The 10,076-nt window shown below is 42.0% G+C and overlaps 1 protein-coding gene across 2 annotated transcripts in view; it reads left to right on the top strand.

Annotated features, from left to right (window-relative positions):
* Positions 1 to 1,180: 1,180 nt before the first annotated feature.
* The window catches only part of ATP6V1C1 (ATPase H+ transporting V1 subunit C1), a 46,742-nt gene continuing 37,846 nt past the window's right edge, over positions 1,181 to 10,076 (top strand). The window contains exon 1 of one of the 2 annotated variants that reach the window (XM_003782429.3): positions 1,181 to 1,395. The gene's annotated coding sequence lies outside the window, so the exon portion shown is untranslated. Of the gene's footprint in view, positions 1,396 to 2,679; positions 2,756 to 10,076 lie in introns of those variants that run through there. The other variant, XM_023517418.1, reaches the window with a different exon arrangement.

Genomic DNA, 10,076 nt, shown 5'->3' with positions numbered 1-10,076 from the left:
GCTAACAAAAAATTGCCTTTGGGCTCATTTTGTGGTGGCAGATAACCCCCCTGTAATTCCTGACAAGTTTCTAAAACTGTGTTGTAGAACTATTTATTGAAATTGACTAAACTTCACCCAAAACTGGTGAAAAGCGTCAGGTTGGGGATAATTTGGTTGGTTGTTACTTTCTGTCCATGCTAATACCACATTTCTAGGAGAGATTTTCTACAGGGACCCAAAGTAGAAAAGGCATAGGATAGGTCAGAAAACCTAGGTCTTACAATTCTACATCTATAATAATAATGGTGACTTGCTGGGTGTTTCCTATGTGCCAGGTACTGTGCTAAACGCATAACTTCATCACCTAATCTTCACAATACCTTTATAAGGAATGCATTATTACCACCATTGTGGAGGTGAAGAAGCTAAAGTTTAGAAGTCTGAATTCACACAGCTACCAAGAAGACAACCCCAGACGTTAACACCAGGTGTGTCTTTTCCCTTGCCCTCTAGTTCTTCATGTTCATCTGCAACTCTAAAAGGATTACAATCAGAAAACCTCAACATTTCCAAATTTTCAATTTCTACTATTACCAAAACTTCATGTTCTAAGTTAATACCACCTAGCTTCCCAAGCTAATGAAATATGCAGGGCTCCACAAAGCACTGTGCTGCTTGTTTTTCCCCCTAAGGATATGCTTTCCCCTGTTCCCTTCTGTCCTGAATCTTTCTTTGGTTTCGCATTATCTAATGTGGTTCATCTGCGTATGGCGAGTTCTGGTGGCAAGGAATGATACGTTCCATTGGGTAATGCTAAAAAGAAAGAGCACATGCCTGGCGCTCCGTTAATGCTTCATGGACATTTATGGAATTAAGTTGAAGTGGACTGCAAGGGAAAAAATGAATCAGATGAAATGCACTAACAAGGTGGTTACTCAGAAGAGGGGGCCAACAAAGCCCGCGTAGGGTGCTGGAGTCCAATTCCGACCCGCAGCAACCCCAAGCCGGGTAACGCTAGGCGTGGCGGCAGTGACGCTCCCACGAGGCTGACGACACGCCGCCCGCCACACTGCGTGCAGCCGCAGACCCCACCCTTCGCGGAGCGGCCCAGCCAGCCCCGCCTCCCCGGGCCCCTCGGCTCCCGGAGCCTCTCAGCCCCGCCCCTCTACTGAGGCCCGCAGCGGCGGCGGCTGCGCACTGGTGCGCGCGTGGGCGGAGCGGCGCGCGCCGCGATCAGCTGACTGTTCCGGCTGGCACGTGACTTGCTCTGTGGGCGCTGGGGTCGAGGAAGCCGAGAGGCTGGAGCTTAGGTCGGGGGGGAATGGAGCGTTGAGCCGTTAACGCCTGCCAGGCTGTCTGCCTCCGTACCTGTTGCTGCTGCCGCCGCCGCTTCCTCGTCTGACACCTTCCTGGGTCAGTGAGCGATGGCTCTCGGATAGGGAGTCCTGGTCAGGCCACAGCTTGCGCTGCGGTCGCCGTTTGGGAGGGATGGGGGGCAGGCGTGGGGGCCCAGGCCGTGGCTTTGGAGCTGGAGCTGGCCGTGTGGCTATGTCTGATTTCTCTGCGCCGGTTCATCGCAACCTGGGGCCTAGGTTCCATCCCCAAGGAAGAGGAAAGAAGGAAAAAGAGAAAGAATCCTGGGGGTAGTTAATGACAGGCGGAAAAGAGGGAGACGGCGGGTCGTGACCTTTTTCCTGTGTGGGGGTCACAGTGAGTTCACGCCGCCTGTTGGAGGGGGATGAGAGGTGACAGAGTGGCCCAGGTGAGGCTCTGGGATGGTGTGTGTAAGGTCACAGCTAGTGCGAGAGCCTTCACTGGGTTTACTAGTATGTTGAGTAGTTTAAAGGGCACAGGAGCCCCTCACTGCTTCCAGGGACCCTAAAAGCGGATACATGGTCTTTCTAGGAAGGAAAAGGACAGGAACCCAGAGAACTCAACAGTTCACTAAAATGGGGGAAGGGTCGGCAACTCCTCCCCCCAAAAAAACCCATGAAAAGGGAACTTGAGGGAGGTCACATAAGGCACATTGAATTATCAGAAAAATAGGGGAGTAAGAGAGGAAAATTCTGGCATGTTAGGGAATACTCAAATATGAATATTGCTGTGAGAGTGGAGGAGAGGGGTGTACACAGTCCAGCACCAATGTTGGGGAGAAAAGTTAACACACAGGACGCATTAAGGTGCTATGAAGTTATATGTAATTATCAATTAGAGAATATGAAGGGGTTTGAAAGTGTGGAGCAGGACAGATGTATGAACTGGCACTATAGGGAAGTATCTTGGAGGAGGGAAAACTTGAGTCTTGGCAAGTGTGGGATTTGAACAGATGGAGAGAAATGGGGATAACTTTATAGGCAGGAAAAGACACAGGATTTGAAAGCTGAAGATGAAAGGGGAGCAGTGCTTCTGGGGGAGTCAAAAGTCTAGGTTTGTGATGGATTGCTTTGTGGAGAAGTGGGAAATAAAGTTGATCAGGTAACAAGGACTTTTGAATAATATTTATTTACCTTACTCATTCAACTAGCACATATTGAGTGCATGCCATATAACAGGTATTGTACTGATACTAGAGTTTAGGAAATAGGCAGGGTCTCTGGCCTCTTAGAGTATATGGTTAAGGTCAGGAGATGGATTTTCATAATAATAATGCTAGTGTGAAATATGCTTTCAAGGAATAACAACGATATGAAAAGAGTTTACCAGCAACATGATGATTATGGAAGATTCAAAGGAGGCATTGCTGAGGATATAAATTTTGACCCGAGATCTGAAGGTATGAATGAAAAGAAGGTTCCAGGCGTATGAGAACAGTGTATATCAAGGCCCTGAGATAGGAGGAGTAAATCTTTGGAGAAATAATAGGAGGGCTAGCATGGTTGAAACTGGGAGGGAGTGTAAGGAGAAGCAAGTGGGGAAATCTGGGGTCAGGTGCAGCAGGGCCTTTATCCTAAAAGCAGAGAGAAGGTGGTGAAGCTTGTAGGCATTGGAGTGAGTCAGACTATGGCCTTTGAAACGATAATTTTGTGGAGCATGTGGATGGTGGCAAAAGTGAATGAGAGAAGACCAGCTTTGGGGGGAGGGGATTGGTGTAATCCACTGAAGAATTTGAAGGCAGAATACCTTCTGTTTCCACTGAGAACTTAAGCAGAAAGTTAAAGTACACTTATTTCTAGAGGGAATAAGGAGTTGGGAAAGGGACAGAATGATGGACTCTATTTGTACCCTTTCACTGAGGGTAGTTAGAACTACTCCCCTCTGCCCTTAAGCAATCTTGAAGTACACAGGAAAGACTTCTTTGCAAAATTTCGTTTTGGCCTTTCAAATTTATCCTTTTTTAATACCATCTATTTCAGAGTATCTTTTGAAATATAGTTACAGGAAGGGATCAATTACTTTTCATGTTTATTTTGTTTTCATGGGTCTTTGAAAGACAATAGATGAAAATGCTATTCAGCTATTCATTGTGTGGTTTAGGAACCTATCTAGAATTCTAGACCCTTAGAACTAGAAACAAAAAGATAAAGTGATTTGTCTAAGTTATTGTGGTGTGACTTGCACAGTTTTCTGACTGCAGATACATTGTCCTTGCTGATTACCTATAAGGTATTTACCACTATCACGTCTAGAGAGGATAAGTTTTTATTTTTTTTTTTTTTTTTTTTTTTAGACAGAGCCTCAAGCTGTCCCCCTGGACAGAGTGCCGTGGCATTACAGCTCACAGCAACCTCCAACTCCTGGGCTCAAGCGAGTCTCCTGCCTCCGCCTCCCAAGTAGCTGGGACCACAGGCGCCCACCACAACGCCCGGCTATTTTTTGGTTGCAGCCATCATTGTTGTTTGGCGGGTCCGGGCTGGGGATTCGAACCCGCCACCTTAGGTGTACGTGGCTGGCGCCTTAGCCGGTTGAGCTATAGGCGCTGAGCCAGGATAAGTTTTTAGAAGTACACTGTAGTCTTTGATTCAGTACTTTTGGTGACCTTTAACCAGCAGTACAGTTTCAAGGGATTTGGCAGTGGCGCTTTATGCTTTGGAAACTGCTTCTCTATAGCTAGGTGTTGTGGCAGGCTCCTGCAGTCCCACTTACCTGGGAGGCTGAAGCAAGAGGATAGCTTGATCCCAAGAGTTTGAGGTAGCTGTGAGCTATGACAGCACAGCACTCAACCCAGGGCAGCAGAGTGAGACTCTGTCTCAAACAATAAAAGAAAAAGAGGCTGCACCTGTGGCTCAAAGGAGTAGGGCGCTGGCCCCATATGCCAGAGGTGGCGGGTTCAAACCCAGCCCCGGTCAAAAACTGCAAAAAAAAGAAAAACTGCTTCTCTATAATCTTGGCTAAAGCTATTCAGATTATGGTTCAGCTAGAGGAGATTATGAGCAGAGTGAACTGGAAGTGCTCAGGTTGTCAATCACAGTTCTTTGGCGGCAGGGGAGTCTCAAATTGTGCTAAAGACCAAGCCTCAGAACTCCCAGATCTTTTTCTCTTTTGGTATACCTTGTAGGGACTAGATAAAATCTAAAGAAACAGTACTCTGCATCTAACTAAATGCTGAGAGCTAAGTAGTATAATTCAGCATTTCAACCCAGGCAGAAAGTACTCCTATAGTCTTAGGAGCCTCATGTACATTAGTTTTTACAACTATAAAAAGACTTTTGGATGTCAATAATAAGATTCTGTGATTATTTCTGTAACTTGTGAACTAATTCCATTTTAGCCAATGACTAAAGCAAGACTGGACTGCCAAAATAAACCTTTGTAAAGGTATCTCCTTGTAAATCTACCAACCCCTAAGAAGTAAGTCTTCTTTCTGGACTTGATTCTGCTTAGGAGTAGCCTCAGTTTTGACTGAATACCTCCTACTTAACTTTTGCTCTAGTATATATTCTGATCTACGTGCAAGATACATACATATTTTTCAGTCTTCAGATGTGGAATTATTTATCATTTTATTTGTAAATAAATTCATGGTAGAGTGTCAGTTCATCATTGTTTTTAAGACACAGTAGAAACCATTAGCAGAGTGACCCTGGAAAGAGCTCAGGTAATGAAATGAATCAGGGCAGTCTAAAAGTTGCCGTTGACACAAGTGATCCTTGGAACTAGAAATTTTAAATTATATTCTTGATAATGAAACAAAATTCTTATCCAGTAGATGCAGTTAGAGATCTCCTTCTAACATTATACCATTCTATACATTTATTGAATTCAAAAATGAACCAGGTAGGCAGTGGAGGAGAGCTGCTTGGTTGTACCAAGGGATGAAAAACAGCATTAACTGTATATATGTAAAGTGAGCCCTGTGTGTGTGTGAGTGTATTTGAAAATAAAATCCCACCTAAATCCAAAATAATGGTGTTTGGATAAAAAAGTTATTATGTATTCTAAGATATTTTAAACAAACTATCACTGAGTAGGAAGTTATTTATAAATTTAGCTAACAGGTGGATTAATTTTACCGGGAAAGGCTTTCTTTTGAACCAGCCTATAATTTGTGTTTTTGCATGGGTGCTATTAGCGTTTTGGACAAGACAATCCTTTGTTTAGCCCCCGTCCACTAAAGACTGATTAGTAACTTCCACATGGGTACAACCCAGAATGCTCCCATACATTTTCACTCCTCCTGGAGGAGAGTGGTGCCATTTGGTGCAAAACATGCATGTCTGCCATCCTTTATTTTTCAGTCAAATAATAGATATTGGGGATACAAACGTTAAGAGTAATATTTTAATAAACATGTAATTGAATTCAACACATTTAAAATTCAGTTTTTGACATTTTAAGGTAACTCCTTTAGTTATAAAACTAAAGAAACTATGTTTTAACATTTCTTTGAGGAATTCATCTTTTGCAAAAACTGCCTGGATAAACTTGGATAGGTTCCCCTCAGTCCCAAATATAGTCACTGGCTGTGTGACTTTAGGCGAGTAATTTCATTAACTATTCATCTGCAGTGAGGTGGTGATAACATCTACTTTGAAGGAATTACAGTAAGTACAAAATTGCTTAGCATATAAAAGTGCTTCTCACTGGGCACAGAACATATTCAGTAAATGGTGGTTGTTAGTAGTAAAAAGAATCCACACTTGCTAAGAACGATGGATTGGGGAAAACTTAAGTCTTTGATGAATCTCAGGCAAGAATATATTGTATCAGAGATATCAGCACTTCCTTGGAGAATGTGATGTGGTCTGGTCACTATTACAAAGTGCCAGTCCCCAAAGGAAAGAGAAGTAGCATTGTGGGAGCCATGAGTGTAGATTCAGGGAATCCCCTAGCATGGAAGGACTTGCTCGCCAGGTCACTACTGACTTTCCTCTCCAGAGAGGGAGTCTCTGGAAGCTGAGATGGTTCTCGTGATTACTTTTAGTAATAGATGTACTACAGTGCTCTCTGACCAGTTCTGGTAACAGCTTTACCAGAAATTCCTACAAGTTTCCAACATTATATTATGTGTTGTTACTCCCCCAGCCCCACTCCCAGAACGTATGTCCAGGTTTTGTGACAGTTATCCCTGTGAAAGTAAGGCGCTGCTTTTACAGATTTATTTCTAGCCAATTGTGGAATAAAAAGATGGTAGTTTCTTTTGAAATACATCTGTTAAAGATTGTCTTTCATACTTAATCATATTTATGGCATGAAATTCAGGCAGTCTTCAATAGGATTATAGAGCATTTATAAAGTATTATTTTAGTTGAAAACAAAACATGCAAAAGTTAAGACTTACTTGACAACAGTTTATGTTTTGACAGTTTTATAAGCTCATTCTGTATGACTCGGAAGTATTCCTTGCAAGGTAAAATCCTCCTTTTAGTTATTGGAAACATTTAAACAAGTCACATTGTGAGCAAGCCCTCTCACAATGCCTATTAAAATGTTTTTGTGTTGAAGGATAGAATTATTGCATTCAGAAAGGAAACAGTTATTCTTTTTATTTGTGTGGTGTTAATAGGTGATTTCTAGGGTAGGGCATGGCGCCTTTTTAAAATGAACAGATTGATCAATTTTGTTGAAATTTGATGCACACATTCAGAAGGTTATGTGATATTTCCCCAATATCTAAGGTATGCAGCTGCTTTCTTGTTCTTGTTCAAATAAACTATTTTAGTAAACTTGGTATTTTCAAGGACTGAAAAGAAAGTAGTTTTGCATGTACACCACTTTCCAGGCTTAATTTATTGTGCAATTTATTGTGAAAGATGTGGTTGCATTTGAGGGACTACAGTATTGGTTCCTAAAAGCATTAAAATCAGTTAAATTTTGGAGCACTGAGTTGAATGCTGTGGTGGCTCTTATCTCTGATCAGGTTTATTATCTTTCATTCATAGAAATGCCTGTTTTAGGTAGTGGTTTTGAAATTTGGCTGAATTACCTCAGGGAACTTAATATGAGAACAGAAAAAAAGAATCTTGGGCCTCACTCAGTATAGATTCAGGGAGTGAGTATAGGAGCAGAAGAGGATTCCAGATGTCATAGTCCAGTTCTCTCATTTTATAAGTGAAGACATTTATGCAGTGATAATTGAGAAAGAGGACTAGATTCCAAGCCTTTGTATTCTCAGTGCAGTGCTCTAGCCTTACATCAGGGGTCCTCAAACTTTTTAAACGGGGGGGCCAGTTCACTGTCCCTCCGACTGTTGGAGGGCCAGACTGCGGGCCCCAGGATGAGTCGGCTGCTAAGCAGGACAGGCAGTAGGGACAAAAACATCCGGTGGGCCAGATAAATGTCCTAGGCAAGCCGCATGTGGCCGGTGGGCTGTAGTTTGAGGACGCCTGCCTTACATTGTGCTTCCTGAAGTTGGTGTTTTGAGTTTCGTTTGGTTGTAAATCCAAGTGAGATAACAAGTCTCTTTACCAGTCATGATCTCATACTTCAGACACAGCTGCTTATAAGTAGCTCTTCTTATCTTCTGTATCTCCGTGGTTCTTGTCATGATGCCATTGACTGATTGGTCTCAGAACTTTTCAGTGTGTTCAAGTATGAGGATACTGCCATAATAGGGGTATGCTTTTTGGTGGTTACATGTAGTAGTAATTCATTATTTAAAAATTAGAAAATAGGATTATACAGAAAGATCAAAAATATACATTCATAATTTACTCCTAAAAATCAACAGATTTCTTTTATAGTTTAATGTTTATACTTTAGCATGTCCCTATTTCCCTTACTTTTTTTTTTTTTTTTTGAGACAGTGTCTTACTTTGTCACCCTCAATAGAGTACCGTGGCATAATAGCTCATGGCAACCTCAAATTCTTGGGCTCAAGTAATTCTTTTGCCTTAGCCTTACCGTAGCTGGGACTCAGGTGCCTGCCACAATGCCCAGCTATATATATATGTGTGTGTGTATATATATATTTTTTAGAGACGGGGTCTCACTTTTGCTCAAGCTGGTCTTGAACTCCTGAACTCAAGCAATCCACCTGCCTTGGCCTTCCAGAGAGCTAGGATTACAGGTGTGAGCCACCTTGCCCCACCCTCTGTTTCCTTTCTTTCTTTTTTTTTTTGAGACAGAGTCTCACTATGTCGCATTTGGTGGAGTGCTCTGGCATCACAGCTCACAGCAACCTCAAACTTTTGGGCTTAAGTGATTCTCTTGCTTCAGCCTCCCAAGGAGCTGGGACTACAGGCACCCGCCTCAAGGCCTGGCTATTTTTTTGCAGTTATCATTGTTGAGGTGGCCTAGGCTGGGTTCTAACCCACCAGCCTCTGTGTATGTGGCTGGCACCAGAACTTCTGTGCTACAAGCACTGATCTGCTATTTCCTTTCTTAATGTTGGCATAGCTGAGTCAAAGGAAAGGCAGTTTTTATGATTTTTGATAATTTTGCTAGATTGCATTCCAGAAGTCCATCTCTTAAAAAAAATTCATAGAATTTTCTTGGGATCTCATGTGATACATAATTATTTTAGATATAGATGATATATCTAAGCTATATTTTAGATATTTTATTAACGATGACAAATTACTATAGCTTTATTAATGCTTTTAAGTGAATTTTTATTTTACCTATCAAGATAACATGGTATATGATTGTAAATCATTGCCACATATAGGAATGTTGGAGACATTTATTCAAGCTGCATCTTTTTTTCTTTTTTAAGCAAAAGTTTGCTATTGCGTTCCATCTTTCACAAACACAGTATTACTTTAGCCTAGATGTGTTAATTTTTGGTGTTCATTGTTGTTAATCCTTTTTTCTATTAAATGCTGAAGCACAGGCTTGAGAGAGACAGAGAGGTTGCACCCAAATCCTTATGTAGAAACACATAGCAATTATCAATAGCTAGCAAAACCAAAAACTCATGACTAACACAGCGCAACTAGGTGAGACACAATTTTTGGTTACAGTGGAGTAACTGATACCAGACTTGCTTTCCTACCATTAACAACTATGAACTTGGACAGATAGATAACAGATGGGGCAACAGGCAGTACAGGGACTGAGAGAAAAGAAGCAGATGAAGTAGTTATGTAATCTCTGTGGCTTTCCCACTGTAGAACCTCTGCGTGTTTTAGGAACGTGGTTTAGGAAGGGGAAACTCAAGCATAGCATGTGGATTTTGTTGAGTTGAGGACATTGGATTTGGGGTGATGGCTTTTCTGCCTGGGATTTGCAGGTCAGGTTGGCTGGGAGAGAGAGAGGTAGGCAGAGAAATAAACACCAGAAACCTATATATAGAGATTTCTGCAGGAGGTCTAATGGAAAATGACTAGAGAGCTCTGAACTGAACAAAAATTGCCAGAGCTTACAGGCTGGGAGACATTTGAATTCTGACCAGATAGAAGGGAGAAACCTTATCAAATACCTGGGATGTTCAAAAGAATCCCCCAAAGGTCAAACCTTAGTAATAGAGCTAAATTAGCCCAGTCTAAAGCCTTAGACCAGTGGTTCTCAACCTTTCTCATGTCGCAACCTTTTAATACAGTTCATCATATTGTGGTGACCCCCAACCATAAAATTAAATTTAGAGGTTCACAGCATTAGGAAGGTTGAGAACCACTGCCTTAGACCCATCTCAGCAAAGTTGTAAAACAAGCCTTCAATTTATCAAGCTCATCCTCATGCAACTTAGCTGCCTGCCAGAACCAAGTACTGAAACA

The sequence above is a fragment of the Otolemur garnettii genome, unplaced genomic scaffold (genome assembly GCF_000181295.1).
Source record: "Otolemur garnettii isolate 467f Iridium unplaced genomic scaffold, OtoGar3 scaffold00004, whole genome shotgun sequence".
Classification (NCBI taxonomy): Eukaryota; Metazoa; Chordata; class Mammalia; order Primates; family Galagidae; genus Otolemur; species Otolemur garnettii.
Note: the sequence above shows the minus strand (reverse complement) of the source record. Positions and strands in the feature narration are given on the sequence as shown.